Source organism: Zalophus californianus, chromosome 1, assembly GCF_009762305.2.
Source record: "Zalophus californianus isolate mZalCal1 chromosome 1, mZalCal1.pri.v2, whole genome shotgun sequence".
NCBI lineage: Eukaryota > Metazoa > Chordata > Mammalia > Carnivora > Otariidae > Zalophus > Zalophus californianus.
In genome coordinates, this window is record NC_045595.1 from 89730989 (window position 1) to 89750305 (window position 19317).

Sequence of the window (19317 nt, forward strand, 5' to 3'; positions counted from 1 at the left end):
ATACACTGGACCACATGGACCTCATAGATATTTACAGAATATTCCACCCTAAAACAACACAATACTCATTCTTCTCGAGCGCTCCTGGAACTTTCTCCAGAATACACCACATACTGGGTCACAAATCAGGTCTCAACCAATACTAAAAGATTGAGATTATTCCCTACATATTCTCAGACCACAATGCTTTAAAACTGGAACTCAATCACAAGAAAAAACTTGGCAGAAATTTCAAACACGTGGAAGCTAAAGACCACTCTGCTCAAGAATGTTTAGGTCAACCAGGAAATCAAAGAAGAACTTAAACAATTCATGGAAATCAATGAGAATGAAAACACATTGGTCCAAAACCTGTGGGATACTGCAAAGGCGGTCCTAAGGGGGAAATACATAGCCATCCAAACCTCACTCAAAAAAAAAAAAAAAAATAGAAAAATCCCAAATTCATCAACTAACTCTACACCTTAAAGAACTAGAGAAAAAGCAACAAACGATGCCTAAGCCACTCCTTAGAAGAGAAATAATTAAAATTAGAGCAGAAATCAATGAATTAGAAACCAGAAACACAGTAGATCAGATCAACAAAACTAGAAGTTGGTCCTTTGAAAGAATTAATAACATCGATAAACCACTGGCCAGACTTATCCAAAAGAAAAGAGAAAGGACCCAAATTAATAAAATTATGAATGAAAGGGGAGAGATCACGACTAACACCAAGGAAATAGAAACAATTATTAGAAAGTATTATCAACAACTATATGCCAATAAACTGAGCAATCTGGATGAAATGGAGGCCTTCCTGGAAACCTATAAGCTGCCAAGACTGAAACAGGAAGAAACTGACAACCTGAATAGGCCAATAACCACGAACGAGAATGAAGCAGTGATCCAAAACTTCCCAGAAAACAAGAGTCCAGGGCCTGATGGATTCCCTGGGGAATTCTACCAAACATTCAAAGAAGAAATAATACCTATTCTACTGAAGCTGTTTCAAAAAATAGAAACAGAAGGAAAACTTCCAAACTCATTCTGTGAGGCCAGCATTACCTTAATCCCCAAACCAGGCAAAGACCCCATCAAAAAGGAGAATTTCAGACCGATATCCCTGATGAATATGGATTCCAAAATCCTCAACAAAATCCTAGGTAATAGGATCCAACAATACATTAAAAGGATCATCCATCACGATCAAGTGGGATTTATCCCCAGGATGCAAGGGTGGTTCAACATTCGCAAATCAATCAATGTGATAGATCACATTAATAAGAGGAGGGAGAAGAACCATATGGTCCTCTCAATTGATACAGAAAAAGCATTTGACAAAATACAACATCCTTTCCTGATTAAAACTCTTCTGAGTATAGGGATAGAGGGAACATTCCACAAGTTCATAAAATCCATCTAGGAAAAACCCACAGCAAATATTATCCTCAATGGGGAAAAGCTGAGAGCCTTTCCCTTAAGATCAGGAAGATGTCAAGGATGCCCACTCTCACCACTATTGTTCAATATAGTACTAGAAGTCCTAGCCACAGCAATCAGACAACAGAAAGAAATAAAAGGTATTCAAATTGTCAAAGAAGAAGTCAAACTCTCCCTTTTCACAGATGACATGATACTTTATGTGGAAAACCCAAAAGACTCCACCCCCAAATTACTAGAACTCATACAGCAATTCAGTAATGTGGCAGGACACAAAATCAATGCACAGAAATCAATTGCTTTCTTATACACTAACAACGCAACTGTAGAAAGAGGAATTAGAGAAACGATTCCATTTACAATAGCACCAAAAACCATAAGATACCTTGGAATAAACCTAACCAAAGAGGTAAAGGATCTATGCTCTAGGAACTACAGAACACTCATGAAAGAAACTGAAGAAGACACAAAAAGATGGAAAATTATTCCATGCTCATGGATCAGAAGAATAAACATTGTTAAAATGTCTAGGCTACCCAGAGCAATCTATACCTTCAATGCTATCCCGATCAAAATTCCAATGACATTTTTCAAAGTGCTGGAACAAACAATCCTAAAATTTTTATGGAATCAGAAAAGACCCCGAATCTCCAAGGAAATGTTGAAAAAGAAAAACAAAGCTGGGGGCATCACGTTGCCCAATTTCAAGCTATATTACAAAGCTGTGATCACCAAGACAGCATGGTACTGGCACAAAAACAGACATATAGATCAGTGGAACAGAATAGAGAACTCAGATATGGACCCTCAACTCTACGGTCAAATAATCTTTGACAAAGCGGGAAAAAACATGCAATGGAAAAAAGACAGTCTCCAATAAATGGTGCTGGGAAAATTGGACAGCCACATGCAGAATGAAACTCGACCATTCTCTAACACCATTCACAAAGATAAACTCAAAGTGGATGAAAGACCTCAACGTGAGACAGGAATCCATCAAAATCCTAGAGGAGAACATAGGCAGTAACCTCTTTGACATCGCCCACAGCCACTTCTGTCAAGATACATCTCCAAAAGCTAGTGAAACAAAAGCAAAAATGAACTTTTGGGACTTCATCAAGATAAAAAGCTTCTGCACAGCAAAGGAAACAGTCAACAAAACAAAGAGGCAACCCACAGAATGGGAGAAGATATTTGCAAATGACACTACAGATAAAGGGCTGGTATCCAAGATCTATAAAGAACTTCTCAAATCAACACCCAAAAAACAAATAATCGAGTCAAAAAGTGGGCAGAAGGCATGAAAAGACACTTCTCTGAAGAAGACATACAAATGGCGAACAGACACATGAAAAAATGTTCATCATCATTAGCCATCAGGGAAATTCAAATCAAAACCACATTGAGATAGCACCTTACACCAGTTAGAATGGCAAAAATGGACAGGGAAAGAAACAACAAATGTTGGAGAGGTTGTGGAGAAAGGGGAACCCTCTTACACTGTTGGTGGGAATGCAAGTTGGTACAGCCACTTTGGAAAACAGTGTGGAGGTGCCTCAAAAATTTTACAAGTAGAGCTACCCTATGACCCAGCAATTGCACTCCTGGGTATTTACCCCAAAGACACAGATGTAGTGAAAAGAAGGGCCATATGCACCCCAATGTTCATAGCAGCAATGTCCACAATAGCCAAACTGTGGAAAGAGCCGAGATGCCCTTCAACAGATGAATGGATAAAGAAGATGTGGGTCCATATATACAATGGACTATTACTCAGCCGTCAGAAAGGATGAATATCCAACTTTTACATCAACATGGATGGGACTGGAGGAGATTATGCTAAGTGAAATAAGTCAAGCAGAGAAAGTCAATTATCATATGGTTTCACTTATTTGTGGAACATAAGGAATCGCCTGGAGGACATTAGGAGAAGGAAGGGAAAAATAAAGGGGGAGGGAATTGGAGGGAGAGACGAACCATGAGAGACTATGGACTCTGAGAAACAAACTGAGGGTTTTGGGCGGGGGGGATTGGTTAGCCCTGTGATGGGTATTAAGGAGGGCACGTACTGCATGGAGCACTGGGTGTTATACTAAAACAATGGATTGTGGATCACCACATCAAAAACTAATGATGTATGATGACTAACATAACATAACAAAATTTTTTAAAAAGATAAGGAAACTGAGTCACACGAGATTATATTTGTATGATAATTTCACAGAGGCAAACTCTTAGTCTTTTTAATAGTAAGGCCATTTTGGCATCTCATTTTTTTTTTCCAAATTGTTTCCATATGTTATCTCAGTTGATCTGACATCTGTCCCCATTTTTTTACATGGGAGAAGTGAGGTAAATGAGGGTGAGTCTCTGTTTTCCAGGTTAAGGATTATAGAATTTGGACTCAGGGCCTCTAAATCCTGGTGCAAGACCCTTCCTTCAGGAGAGTCTTCTTTCTGCTCATCTGATCAGTAGGTCTCTCCTGAAGATGTGGGTCTCTCAGTTTTAATGGGAGATTTAGAATCTTGGTGACTTCAAATAGTTCCTGGAAGAGCATTATAATGTAGCATGTTTTATATCCACTCCATTTAGTCTAGGATCTAGAGTATTTCAAATAAGCTCAAGCACCATCTTTTTCTGCTCCTTTGTTGGATTAATATCTGGAATCTGCCCTTAACAGCTCTGGAGTAAAAGGCCAGTTCTCTGATCAAAGAATCAGTACTAATTGGGAAATAAATCAGAGTTTGCTATAGCTAAAAGGGAAAAACTCCCACAAATTTATCTGTCATTTTGATTCATTCTTTCATCCTTGATAGTAGATTTTCAGGGTCTCAAAGAAGCTCTGTCTATGAATGTGCCTGTAGAAGCATCTTGTTTTACATATGATGAAAATGGTGAGAGTACTTCTTTTGACAGGAAACTTCAGTTCTTGTTACTGAAAACTGTCACAACAGTCATTATGTCTGGCTTTCAGAGATTTCCTGGAGTTAGGAGAACAATAGACAGTTAAAATGGCAATATCAGGAGCATTCTGGGGTTTTATAATGAGTACCAGGGGAAATTTTTTTTCTCTTGAATTTGTAAGAAAAGAGTAGGAATATTTAGGAGGCTGAGGATAATGTGGAAATGAACTTTAATGCTTTATTTTTAAAAACAGAGTGTTCTTTCTAACCACTGGAAGTTGAAAAAAATTAATTTTATATCATGGTTCCCATCTTCTTGTTACTGAGTTGACAGTGACTAAGGGATATTTCTTTTCAGCTGTCCTACTCTAGTTTTTAAGTAATCCCCCTCAAAAAACACATTAGCAGCTTTTTGTCTATTTATTTATTTATTTATTTAGGGGTGGAGAGGGGCAGAGGGAAAGGGAGAGAGAGAGAGAATCTTAATCAGGCTCCATGCCCAGCATGGAGTTTGTTGCAGGACTCAATCTTAGGACCCTGAGATCATGACCTGAGCTGAAGTTAAGAGTTGGATGCTTAACCAACTGAGCCACCCAGGCGCCACCCCCCCATCTCTTTATTTGATTAAGCATCATTTAAAGTTCTTGGTCCCGTTTGTTGGTTCTTAATTTTTATATATACAGGGATTCTAAGGCTTATGATTTCTAATTTTGTAGTAGGAGTTATTTCTCTGCTTCCTGTAAACTCACCGCTCACCCCCCAAAAAGAGACTCCCATGTATTAGGAAGAGCATTGGCTTATTTTATTGTTATGTGTTTTCACAATTTTTAAATCTTAATTTACATAGCTCAAATATGATTTCTTAATTTTAGTATAGTTTTGATATATTTACCATGTCCAACACATTAAATGTTGAAACTTTGTATGTAATTTATATCAGTTGTTGCTTCCACATCTGCAGTTTCTTGCTTTCAGGAGCTGTGGATGGTTTTAGAGACTCCTGTGTTAGTTACCTAATAGAACTGAAAGGTAAAAATAAGCTACTAGTTTATTTTTTTTTTTGAAAAGTTAATACGAAAGCAATTATGAACATGCTTTTTTTTAAGATTTTATTTTTTGAAAGAGAGAGAAAGAGAGAGCGCATGCTTGAGTAGGGCAAGAGGGAGAGAAAGAATCTCAAGCAGAGATGGTGGTGAGCATGGAGCCTGACATGGGGCTCAACCTCACAACCCTGAGATCATAATCTGAGCCAAAATGAAGAGTCAGATGCTTAACCTACTGAGTCACCCACGTGCCCCAATTATGAACATGTTTCAAAAGTATGAATAAGACTTTTCCAAACTAGTCAACATTTTTTTTTATTTTTTTTAAAGATTTTATTTATTCATTAGAGAGAGAGAATGAGAGATAGCATGAGAGGGAAGAGGGTCAGAGGGAGAAGCAGACTCCCCGCCGAGCAGGGAACCCGATGTGGGACTCGATCCCGGGACTCCAGGATCATGACCTGAGCCGAAGGCAGTCACTTAACCAACTGAGCCACCCAGGCGCCCAACTAGTCAACATTTTTAAAAGCTATTAGGTGAAACTAAATCTTTCTCACTATTCTTTGATTCCTAAATATCATTCTTTAAGATAGCCACTGTAAAGTTTCTACAGGTCCCTCTAGTAATGATCTAATGTTCCTTTCATCTACAAACACTCACAAAGTACATGTATATATGCATATGTACACATAATACACATCTGTACTTATTTATGGAAACATGGGTTTTGTCATGCAGTATACTTCCATCAGCAATATAGCTTGGATATATGTTTACATCAGTACATATAGATCTACCTCTTTTTAATATCTATATAACACATCATTGTGTTGGCATGCCATAATTTAACTTCTGTGTATCAACATTTTGGTTGTTACCTGATTTATCTTGTTGCAAACTATGCTGTAATAAACATCTTTCAGCATATCCTTTTACATTTTTTCAGTAAATATATTTGTAGGATACAGTCAAAGCAGGGGAATTACTAGTGAAAGTGTGTGCATTTTTAGTGTCACTAAAAAGTGCCAAATTGTCCTCCAAAATTACTGCACCAATTTATACTTCCACCAACAATGTATAAGAATGTCATTTTCTCCACATCTTTGTCGGCATTGAATATGAAAAAAATTATAGCTCACAGGTACGATAGGTTAAAATAGTTATTTTAATTTAAATTTTTAGTTACTTCTGTGTCTATGGTTGATTTCGGTAAATGGTTACTGAACACTCACTGTGTGCCATCATCGAAATAGGATCTGGGGATCAAAAATTGTCCTTCTGGAGTCATGGAAATGAATAAGAAACCTCTTTTTAGAGGAAATCAAAGATTAAAAGCATAAAAAAAGTGAGTCTTTTGTTCCCTGCTAGCAGAAGGAAGTTATCTCATAAAAGATGGACCGTGTCCACCAGAGTTGACTTTTGGTATTGCTGGCTTAAATTGGCAACTCTTCACTTCTGCATCAGTGGCTTTCCTTTTCTTGTGGAAGGCAATAGCTTTTGTTTTTCTCCAGAACCTGGCTTGATTACCTCATCAGGTGCTTTTAGGAGTTAGCGTCTGCTATTGGGCTCTGTTCTGAAAGGGTACCAGGCAAGCATGAGATCCTACCAGCAGAACAGCCCTAGGGCTGGAGAAACTTGGTTTATTCATTGTTCAAGCTCCTCCACTTCAGTGAGTTTTCAGAGGAAGTATTTCACTTAAGGGCCCAAATTATATTATAGGCATTTTGAGTGTTTCTTAAGATTCACTGAGGAGGGAAATGTGGATAGCAGTATCAATCATTTGGGACCATGTTGGTTCCTGATACCAAAATTACCTGAATGAATAAAGTACAATATATAAGTTAAAATATCTGGTTGCAAAGCCTACTAAATAAATCAATAGGAGCGTCCTAAAAGCACAACATACCGGATGGATAAACCTGGTTTTATGAATGAAGGCTAATATACCAATAATTTGACTCTGCTTATAGCTGAGGATGAGGAAGATTTGAGGTTCTCTGAAAGTGGAATTTTCCCTGGAATTGGCCTAAAGATAGCTCCTTAAGAGCTGTCCACTGTTGGCCCATTGTCTTTAGCCTCTGGACATTGTTTTTTCTTACTTTGGGGCAGGAGAGGGCTCCAGTTTGCTTAAGAGCTATGTGTGCTCCAGGCCAGTGCCCCTGGATGCTGACTTGGCAGCTGTGCTTTCTGCAGCCAGCCAGCCCCCAAGTATGTTTTAATAAATAAAGAGAAAAAAGCTAAGTCCCTTTAAAAGGGCTGGAACAGACTAGTAGTTGCTAGGCAAGTGAAAGTAATTCAGTGTCCTTGCCAAACGTCTGCCATGCAAATAAGGAACTTTCAGGGAAGGGGGAGTGAGATGGTGGTGCATGTTGGTTGCCATAGGAATGTTTCCCTGATTGGAACAAGACCACAGAGCAGAGAGCAAGACCGCAGCATGTATGGTTCTTTCTGCTTGGAAATGGAAGCCCAGAGTGGGCAGTGCAGCAAAGGTAAAGCATGGGGATGAAGGAGCAAAACCCAAGGTTCTCTAGGGGTAAGGGTGTGGGAAAGATATAAGGAACAGTGCATCCGCTGAACGGAGGAAGGGTTCCAGTAAATTAGACCCTAGATGCCCTATGAAATTAATGGTTTCTTAAGCTAAAATCAGGGGGAGAAGAAAGAATAGATTAACTCAGGAGAATTACATGATGAGCTCTTATGCTATTCTGAAGACCTGAGACTTAGTGGAGAAATTATAATCCAAATTAAATCAGGGAGAATTCCAATTAGAGTCTGGAATAAACCCAGTTTTATGTTAGACGGAGATTTAAAATGGTAGACTCAGTTGGTTAAGCGATTGCCTTCAGCTCAGGTCATGATCCCGGGGTCCTGGGATTGAGTCCCACGTTGGGCTCCCCCCCACTTTGCAGGGAGCCTGCTTTTCCCTCTCCCTCTGCTTGCCACTCTCCCTGCCTGTACTCACGCTCGCTCTCTCTCTGTGTCTTTCTGTCAAATAAATAAAATTTTTTAAAAAATAAATAAAACGGTAGAATTTAGTGGAAAAAGATAATTTAAAGGTAGGTATTTTTAATTTATGTAAATATACTAGATTGTTTTTATTTTAATTCATAAAAAAGGTAGTAATTAAAGATTTGTTAATGAATTGTGCTGCTGTATTTATCAAGTTCTATTTTTATAGGGAAAAGAAGCACAGTTGATCAAATTGTGTGCTTCTAGTGTAAAACTTTAAAAGAGACCCTCCGAGGTGGGCTTACTACCCTATTAGTAAGCACCTTACACATCTGGTAGCAGCTTCCAGAATACAGCTCAGGGTCCAAGCAGAAATAAGCAGCTTTTAGCAAATATTGAATGTGCCGTTTAACTTCTCTGTGATTAATCAGTTATCCAGTTCTTAAAATGGAGGTGATAGCTGATCCCTGTCTCTAGGAATGGTGTGAGCATGGATGCTGCTCTCATTGAATACAATTTCTGGGGTTGGTATAATATCCCAAGGTGCCTATGATGATAATGACAGCCTTAGTTTGTCAGTAGTGGCTTAGGGTGAAGAGTTTTTATCTTTTAGGCTACAATCTTCAAAGGAACTTTCTTTAACTGATAAAGGTTTACTTGTACATATAAAGGATATATATTTATTACCATCTGCCATATATTTGGTTCATGTTCAGTTGCTATTTAAAATAGTTTCTTCTTTAGAATATATATATATTAGGATTATATGTAACTTTACTTTTTATGTGGTTACTTTTTGGGTCATATAAAAGAAGACTAACAGAATGTGCTATTTATTCTCAATATTTGACTTTTTGTAATGCAGAAATAGAAAGGATACTGCGGGACCTGGTTTTTAGTAGTCACTGTGTTCTGTTTCATGGTTCAATCCCCAGGTCAGTTTCTTGAGTCTGGAACTTCAGTGTCAATTTTATTTTACAATTGATCAGATACTGGTTGATTGACACAAATTATCTGAGACAAATTTGTAAACCAAATGCCAAATTTTAATTTATTGGGAGAGTGTAATTAAAAGAACTATCTTTGGGTTCTTCAGATAGTATAACCTTTCCCTTGTATGATTTTGACAAGCCAAAATATATACTGGCAATAATGTTCTTTAAACAAACAAAAAAAAACATAATCTCGATTCTCTAGAATCTAGAGCAGTACTATCACATAATAGTACATTGTGAACCTCAAATGTGAGCCTTATATGTAATTTTAAATTTCTTAGTAGCCACTTAAATTAGTAAAAGGAAATAGGTGAAATTAATTTTAATATATTTAACCTAATATATATAAAATTTATCATTTTAACAGTAATATAAGTGAGATAGTATGCATGTTTTTCCTATTAGGTCTTGAAATCTGTACATTTTACACTTACAGTACATAACAATTTGGACTCTAAATTTTTACAGATAATACCTTTATTTACATTTAAATTTACAGTTGAAAAAGTAGATTCATATAACCAAGTTACTCCAAACATTCATATCACTTTTCAATAACTGAATCAGTATCTATATCTAAAGTTAAATAAAATTTAAAATAAATAGAATTCAGTTCCTCAGTGACACTAGACATGTTTCAAGTACTCAGTGACCACATATGACTAGTAGTTGCTACCATATTGGAGAGCTTATAGAGGACTGCTCTTATCTAGCTACTTTTCCTCCCACATACCTCAGATTGGGAGACCTGTCTGAGAATTCTAATGAAGAGAGGAAAAAAAGAAATCTAATGAAGAGAGAATCTCCCTTTACAAGTATGGGACTACAGACAGAGTTTATGCTTTTCAAAGGAAATTTCTACTTAAGCTGTATTAGAACCTGCCTGGCAAGGAGTAATCTATCTGGTTGCCCATATTATCTTCACTTTGCTTCCAAACACACCCCTCATTGTCTTTCCAGCAGACAAAAACATGCCAGCATTGACAGTTTGCCTCAGGTTCCTCTGGTCCTCAACTCCATGATAGTTCATTTCCATTTCATCAGTGCATTTCTGGTTATAGGCACCCCCTTTATCTTATTGTCTCAATGTTCACATTTGTCTCTAATTTCTTTTCTTTTTTTTTTTTTTTTTTGGCTCTAATTTCTGCTTTACCTTAGTGAAGGATTCAAATGTTCAAATTACAGGTTAGTTAAGGTCATCTGTACTGAGTTAAATGTAATTGGTTTATATTAATTTGAATAAGAAAAATTTCCTCCTTTGCTTCTTGCTCCGGATTTCTAGAGTGGCTGGGCCAAGAAACCTCACTCTTCCCTTTACCCGTGGGAGTATCTGTCTTTGTAAAATCAGTGTTCTTTGATATAGTAGTCCGACCTGATAACTTTAAAGAACCTCTCTTTCCTTAGACAAGAGGAATTAAATAAGTAGATAGATAATGATTTGGAAGGTAAAAACTCCCCTTCGACTTGACAGAATTTTTTGCCCTGCATCTCTGTTGGGTCTGAAAACTTATCTGGCATATAGTATAATAGTGACTTCATCACTGGGATGATAAAGAACACAGAACTTCATCAGTTCCTGTTGAGTACCTGCCACTTTCAAAGGGACATCACCAATGACAGTATTGAAATTTATCCTCCATGTTCTGGAATATATAGAGTGCAAAGCACTAAAAGAAGCTTTCCAGGTCTAGAGAATGGTGTATTATCCAGGACAGTAACACGTACTCTCTTGGCAAGAAAGCTAGGTTGGAAGTTAGGAACTGTTTGACCTGTTGAGACATTTTAACCCAATCTGAATAGGAATGCATATTATGTTCTTCCTCATTACCATCAGAGTCAGATCATTTTAAATAGGGCTTTGTGGAATGAGTATTGGTGGATAGCTAGAAAACCTTGGCTACCACTACCTGGTATCAGCTATTATGGGTGTGACATCAAGCCATTGACTTCCTGCTCTAGGCCACACTTTTCACCTGTCATGTGAGAGTGTTACACCAAATGGTCTTGAGGCCCCTTTCAGTCATCACAGGTTTTGATCATCTAGTCTAATCCCACAGCTTCTTAGATGAGGAATGAAGTCTTGCAAAGTCTCTTCTGAGATCACATAGCAAGTGTGAAGCAGGTCTCTGGTTACCACAGTCATGTACTTTGTCTGCCTCAAGGAGCTTCATCATGCCTTTAGACACTTGGGTTGAATTAAATGAAGATATCCAGAAGGATGGCTGGTTTTGTTTGTTCCCATAACAACGTTGATTTTTGTCTGCTCATTTTGAGATTACTGGCTAAAACCTCTAAAACCCCTGCGTTACTTGTTGCTTTACCTCCTTCATATAATTAGTAATTCAGCTCAGATATCTGTGTGGCATAAAGTCCCCCAGTGACCTCAAAATGAAAAAAAAAATGTGTTTGTACACACACACACACACACACACACACACACACACACATACTCTTTACTGTTGAAAATGCTTGATAACAAAGGGAAATGCAGTAGCTGAAATGCAGATTTAAATTTGCTTAAATATTTACCAAACAACAACTACAACAAAGAAAAGCAGAACAGAGGGTCCCAGTGAGCTGCTTTTGTTGAAGTTCCCAGTATAGTTTGGAGGCCCACTTCCAAGTGTGGGTACAATACTTATAAGATAGGAAGTTGAGCCTAACTTTCTCTGGAGGGCTTCTTTTAACTGGGCAAAACTAGGGGCCTGCAAACTCCAGTAGCCCATCATTAAATAAACAAGAGGTGTCAAGAAAAGGAAACTTATTGATTGCCTGTTATGTACCAAGCATGCTAAGTATTTTATATATATTGACTCATTTAATTCTGTAAGCACCCTGCAGGATAGGTATTATTTTCATTTTACAGATCAATAAAAGTGCTCAAGTTAAGCTATGTAGTTTGTCTAAGGTCACATAATAAGTGAGCAGGGATTTTCTTTGGCTCTAAAATCTGATTACACTAGCATCCAATAGCAGATGACAATATGTAGACCTTAGTAATTTCATTTTGGTTCCACTGAATTTGAGGAGGACACCTGATATCACACTGAGATGCCAATATAAATAGACCAAAATAAAAGATAGATACAGTACAATGGAAAAAAATTCATTTATACACAGAGGTGGTTAACATGCATCTGAGAGATCCTTTGAAGTAATTAAAAACAAAAATATTAGTGGGGGCACCTGGGTGGCTCAGATGGTTAAGCATCTGCCTTCAGCTCAGGTCATGATCCCGGGGTCCTGGGATCGAGCCCCACATTGGTTTCCTGGCTCAGCGGGGAACCTGCTTCTCCCTCTCCCTCTGTCTCTCCCCCTGCTCATTCTCTCTCTCTCTCTCTGTCTCAAGTGAATAAATAAAATCTTAAAAACAAACAAAAAAAAATATTAAAGGATTTTTTTCAAATAATAGGTTTATAAATGAACCCACTTATCAACATCAATGATCAGCAGGTATAATGAATCCTAAATAAAATTTAACTATCAGGGTAGTGCTTGCTGCTTTTGGGGTGAAATAGAGTTCTATCATTTTGGTTTTTAGAAACCATGCTGTTTGGGTTGTTGGTTCTCAGTCATTTCTCCTTTGGATACATGAGAGGATGACATTTACATTCAGTATCTTTTCTGTAGATATGACAACTGTTCAAGTTACCTAATGCTGCAGCACAACAAACTTGGTGCCTTAAAGCAACAACTATATTTTGCTCACAAATCTGCAATTTGGGCAGGACTTAACAGGGACAGTTATCTCTGTTCATTCAGCATCAGCTGGGTTGGCTTGGAGGCTGGGGATCTGTAATCATCTGAAACTCACTCCCTCACTTTCTGGAGGGCTGAGAAAGACTAGAACAGCTGGGCTCTTCCAGCATCTCTATTTCTTTGTGGTCTCTCCAGCATGACAGCTTCAGGGTAACCAGACTTCTTCCATGCCAGCTCAGTGTTCTCAAAGCATATGACCCAAGAAAGAGAAAGTCAGGTGGGAACCTTATCTTTTATGACCCACCCTAGGAAATCACACAGCATCCCTACCCAAATCATTGAAGCAGTTACAAAGGCCACTCAGTTTCAGTGGGAATGGAAATAGATTCTGTCTCTTGATAAGGAAGTGGAAAACTTCTGGAAGAGCATGTGGGACTGGAATAATGTAGTGGCTGTTTTTGGAAAATAGTCTGTTACACAGATAAGCTAGCTTCAGGTTACATGCTGGTGCCAAGCCACATGTATTTCTGATCATTTATCTCTCACCCAAGGGAGCATATTGGCATGCAAATAAAATATTTATTTCCCTATAATTAAACCCACCAAAAGTTCAAAAAAGTACATTATCTGCAAGATTTTGGCACCCTACCTACCATTAGAAACATATTGTAAAACACAAGTGGATTAAGCCAATGAAATAGACAGTTGAGACTTCCCCTAAACTTTTCATCATTGTTAAGCCAGTATTTGTTAAATGTTCCTGAATGGTCCTATTTCTCTTTTTCTATTTTGTGTGCAGAGATAACCAGCTGAATATTTATGTAAACAGCTTTGCATAGAAACCTTTCCATTTAATACTAAAAAAATGAGAACAATTGCATTTAAAACAATGTTTCCTGAAGGGGTTTGTTCTAGCATTTTTTAGATTTCTTTTTTTTTAAATTTTTTATTATGTTAATCACCATATAATACATCATTAGTTTTTTTTTTAATTTTTTTATTGTTATGTTAATCACCATATATTACATCATTAGTTTTTGATGTAGTGTTCCATGATTCATTGTGCATAACACCCAGTGCTCCATGCCGAACGTGCCCTCTTTAATACCCATCACCAGGCTAACCCATCCCCCCACCCCCCTCCCCTCTAGAACCCTCAGTTTGTTTTTCAGAGTCCATCGTCTCTCATGGTTCGTCTCCCCCTCCGATTTACTCCCCTTCATTCTTCCCCTCCTGCTATCTTCTTCTTTTTCTTTTTTCTTAACATATGTTGCATTATTTGTTTCAGAAGTACAGATCTGTGATTCTACAGTCTTGCACAATTCACAGCACTCACCATAGCACATACCCTACCCAATGTCTATCACCCAGTCACCCCATCCCTCCCACCCCCCACCACTCCAGCAACCCTCAGTTTGTTTCCTGAGATTAAGAATTCCTCATATCAGTGAGGTCATATGATACATGTCTTTCTCTGATTGACTTATTACACTCAGCCTAACACCCTCCAGTTCCATCCACGTCGTTGCAAATGGCAAGATCTCATTCCTTTTGATGGCTGCAGAATATTCCATTGTGTATATATACCACCTCTTTATCCATTCATCTGTCGATGGAAATCTTGGCTCTTTCCACAGTTTGGCTATTGTGGACATTGCTGCTATAAACATTGGGGTACACGTACCCCTTCGGATCCCTACATTTGTATCTTTGTGGTAAATACCCAGTAGTGCAATTGCTGGATCGTATGGTAGCTCTATTTTCAACTGTTTGAGGAACCTCCATACTGTTTTCCAGAGGGGTTGCACCAGCTTGCATTCCCACCAACAGTGTAGGAGGGTTCCCCTTTCTCCGCATCCCCGCCAACATCTGTCATTTCCTGACTTGTTAATTTTAGCCATTCTGACGGGTGTGAGGTGGTATCTCATTGAGGTTTTGATTTGGGTTTCCCTGATGCCGAGCGATGTTGAGCACTTTTTCATGTGTCTGTTGGCCATTTGGATGTCTTCTTTGGAAAAATGTCTGTTCATGTCTTCTGCCCATTTCTTGATTGGATTATTCTTTGGGTGTTGAGTCTGATAAGTTCATTATAGATTTTGGATACTAGCCCTTTATCTGATATGTCATTTGCAAATATTTTCTCCCATTCTGTCGGTTGTCTTTTGGTTTTGTGGACTGTTTCTTTTGCTGTGCAAAAGCTTTTTATCTTGATGAAATCCCAATAGTTCATTTTTGCCCTGGCTTTCCTTGCCTTTGGCGATGTTTCTAGGAAGAAGTTGCTGCGGATGAGGTCGAAGAGGTTGCTACCTGTGTTCTCCTTTAGGATGTTGATGGACTTCTGTCTCTCCTTTAGGTCTTTCAACCATTTGGAGTCTATTTTTGTGTGTGGTGTAAGGAAATGGTCCAGTATCATTCTTCTGCATGTGGCTGTCCAATTTTCCCAACACCATTTGTTGAAGAGACTGTCTTTTTTCCATGGGACATTCTTTCCTGCTTTGTCAAAGATGATTGACCATAGAGTTGAGGGTCCATTTCTGGGCTCTCTATTCTGTTCCATTGATCTATGTGTCTGTTTTTGTGCCAGTACCATACTGTCTTGATGATGACAGCTTTGTAATAGAGCTGGAAGTCCGGAATTGTGATGCTGCCAGCTGTGATTTCTTTTTCAGTATTCCTCTGGCAATTCGGGGTCTCTTCTGGTTCCATACAAATTGTAGGATTATTTGTTCCATTTCTTGGAAAAAAGTGGATGGTATTTTGATGGGGATTGCATTGAATGTGTAGATTGCTCTAGGTAGCATTGACATCTTCACAATGTTGGTTCTCCCAATCCATGAGCATGGAACGTTTTTCCATTTCTTTGTGTCTTCTTCAATTTCTTTCATGAGTATTTTATAGTTTTCTGAGTACAGATCCTTTGCCTCTTTGGTTAGATTTATTCCTAGGTATCTTATGGTTTTGGGTGCAATTGTAAATGGGATCGACTCCTTGATTTGTCTCTCTTCTGTCTTGTTGTTGGTATATAGGAATGCCACTGATTTCTGTGCATTGATTTTATATCCTGCTAATTTACTGAATTCCTGTATGAGTTCTAGCAGTTTGGGGTGGAGTCTTTTGGGTTTTCCACATACAGTATCATATCATCTGCAAAGAGTGACAGTTTGACTTCCTCTTTGCCGATTTGGATGCCTTTGATTTCTTTTTGTTGTCTGATTGCTGTGGCTAGGACTTCTAATACTATGTTGAATAGCAGTGGTGAGAGTGGACATCCCTGCCATGTTCCTGACCTTAGGGGAAAAGCTCTCAGCTTTTCCCCATTGAGAATGATATTCGCTGTAGGTTTTTCATAGATGGCTTTTATGATATTGAGGTATGTACCCTCTTTCCCTAAACTCTGAAGAGTTTTGATCAAGAAAGGATGCTGTCCTTTGTCAAATGCTTTTTCTGCATCTATTGAGAGGATCCTATGATTCTTGTTCTTTCTTTTGTTAATGTATTGTATCACGTTGATTTGCGGATGTTGAACCAGCCTTGCAGCCCAGGGATAAATCCCACTTGGTCGTGGTGAATAATCCTTTTAATGTACTGTTGGATCCTATTGGCTAGTATTTTGGTGAGAATTTTTGCATCCATGTTCATCAACGATATTGGTCTGTAATTCTCCTTTTTGATGGGGTCTTTGTCTGGTTTTGGGATCAAGGTAATGCTGGCCTCATAAAATGAGTTTGGAAGTTTTCCTTCCATTTCTATTTTTTGGAACAGTTTCAGGAGAATAGGTATTAATTCTTCTTTAAATGTCTGATAGAATTCCCCTGGGAAGCCATCTGGCCCTGGGCTTTTGTTTTTTGGGAGATTTTTGATGACTGTTTCAATTTCCTTAGTGGTTATAGGTCTGTTCAGGTTTTCTATTTCTTCCTGGTTCAATTTTGGTGGTTGATACATCTCTAGGAATGCACCCATTTCTTCCAGGTTATCTAATTTGCTGGCATAGAGTTGCTCATAATATGTTCTTAGAATTGTTTGTATTTCTTTGGTGTTGGTTGTGATCTCTCCTCTTTCATTCATGATTTTGTTGATTTGGGTCATTTCTCTTTGCTTTTCGATAAGTCTGGCCAGGGGTTTATCAATCTTGTTAATTCTTTCAAAGAACCAGCTCCTAGTTTCGTTGATCTGTTCTACTGTTCTTTTGGTTTCTAGTTCATTGATTTCTGCTCTGATCTTTATTACTTCTCTTTTCCTGCTGGGTTTAGGCTTGATTTGCTGTTTTTTCTCTAGCTCCTTTAGGTGTAGGGTTAGATTGTGTATTTGAGACCTTTCTTGTTTCTTGAGAAAGGCTTGTGTTGCTATATACTTTCCTCTCAGGACTGCCTTTGCTGTATCCCAAAGATTTTGAACAGTTATGTTTTCATTTTCATTGGTTTCCGTGAATGTTTTTAATTCTTCTTTAATTTCCTGGTTGACCCATTCATTCTTTAGTAGGATGCTCTTTAGCCTCCATGTATTTGAGTTCTTTTCGACTTTCCTCTTGTGATTGAGTTCTAGTTTCAAAGCATTGTGGTCTGAAAATATGCGGGGAATGATCCCAGTGTTTTGGTACCGGTTGAGACCTGATTTGTGACCTAGGATGTGCTCAATTCTGGAAAATGTTCCATGGGCACTAGAGAAGAATGTGTATTCCATTGCTTTGGGATGGAATGTTCTGAATATGTCTGTGAAGTCCATTTGGTCCAGTGTGTCATTTTAAGTCTTTATTTCCTTGTTGATCTTTTGCTTAGATGATCTGTCCTTTTCAGTCAGGGGAGTGTTAAAGTCCCCCACTGTTATTGTATTGTTGTCAATGTGTTTCTTCGCTTTTGTTATTAATTGCCTTATATAATTGGCTGCTCCCATTTTCAGGGCATAGATATTTACAATTGTTAGATCTTCTTGTTGGATAGACCCTTTAAGTAGGATATAGTGTCCTTCTTTTATTACAGTCTTTGTTTTAAAATCTAATTTGTCTGATACAAGGATTGCCACCCCAGTTTTCTTTTGGTGTCCATTAGGATGGTAAATGGTTTTCCACTCCCTCACTTTCAACGTGGGGGTGTCTTTGGGTCTAAAATGAGTCTCTTGTAGACAGCATATGATGGGTCTTGTTTTTTAATCCAATCTGATAGCCTGTGTCTTTTGATTGGGGCATTTAGCCCATTTACATTCAGGGTAACTGTTGAAAGGTATGAATTTAGTGCCACTGTATTGCCTGTAAGGTGACTGTTACTGTATATTGTCTCTGTTCCTTTCTGATCTATGCTGCTTTTAGGCTCTCTCTTTGCTTAGAGGACCCCTTTCAATATTTCTTGCAGGGCTGGTTTCATGTTTGCAAATTTCTTTAGTTTTTGTTTGTCCTAGAAGCTTTTTATCTCTCCTTCTATTTTCAATGACAGCCTAGCTGGATATAGTATTCTTGGCTGCATATTTTTCTCGCTTAGTGCTCTAAAGATATCTTGCCAGTCCTTTCTGGCCTGCCAGGTCTCTGTGGATAGGTCTGTTGCCAATCTAATGTTTCTACCATTGTAGGTTACATATCTCTTCTCCCAAGCTGCTTTCAGGATTTTCTCTTTGTCTCTGAGACTCGGAAGTTTTACTATTAGATGTCGGGGTGTTGACCTATTATTATTGGTTTTGAGTGGGGTTCTCTGTGCCTCCTGGATCTTGATGCCTGTTTCCTTCCTCACATTAGAGAAGTTCGCTGCTATTATTTGCTCTAATATACCTTCTGCCCCCCTCTCTCTTTCTTCTTCTTCTGGGATCCCAATTATTCTAAAGTTGTTTCATCTTATCGTATCACTTATCTCTCGAATTCTGCCCTCGTGATCCTGCAGTTGTTTCTCTCTCTTTTTCTCAGCCTCTTTATTTTCCATCATTTCGTCTTCTAGATCGCTGATTCTCTCTTCTGCCTCATTTATCCTAGCATTTAGTGCCCCCATTTTTGATTTCACCTCATTAATAGCCTTTTTGATTTCAACTTGGTTAGATTTTAGTTCTTTTATTTATCCAGAAAGGGTTTCTCTAATAACTTCCATGCTTTTTTCAAGCCCAGCTAGTATCTTTAAAGTCATGATTCTGAACTCTAGGTCTGACATCGTACTAATGTCCGTATTGAGTAGGTCCGTGGCAGACGGTACTACCCCTTGTTGTTTTTGCTGACGTGATTTTTTTTGTCTTGTCATTTTGTCCAGAGGAGAATAGATGAATGAGAGAACAAAATGCTAACAGGTTAACATGTCCCCAGCAAATATACTCTATAGAAATCAGAAAAGACGT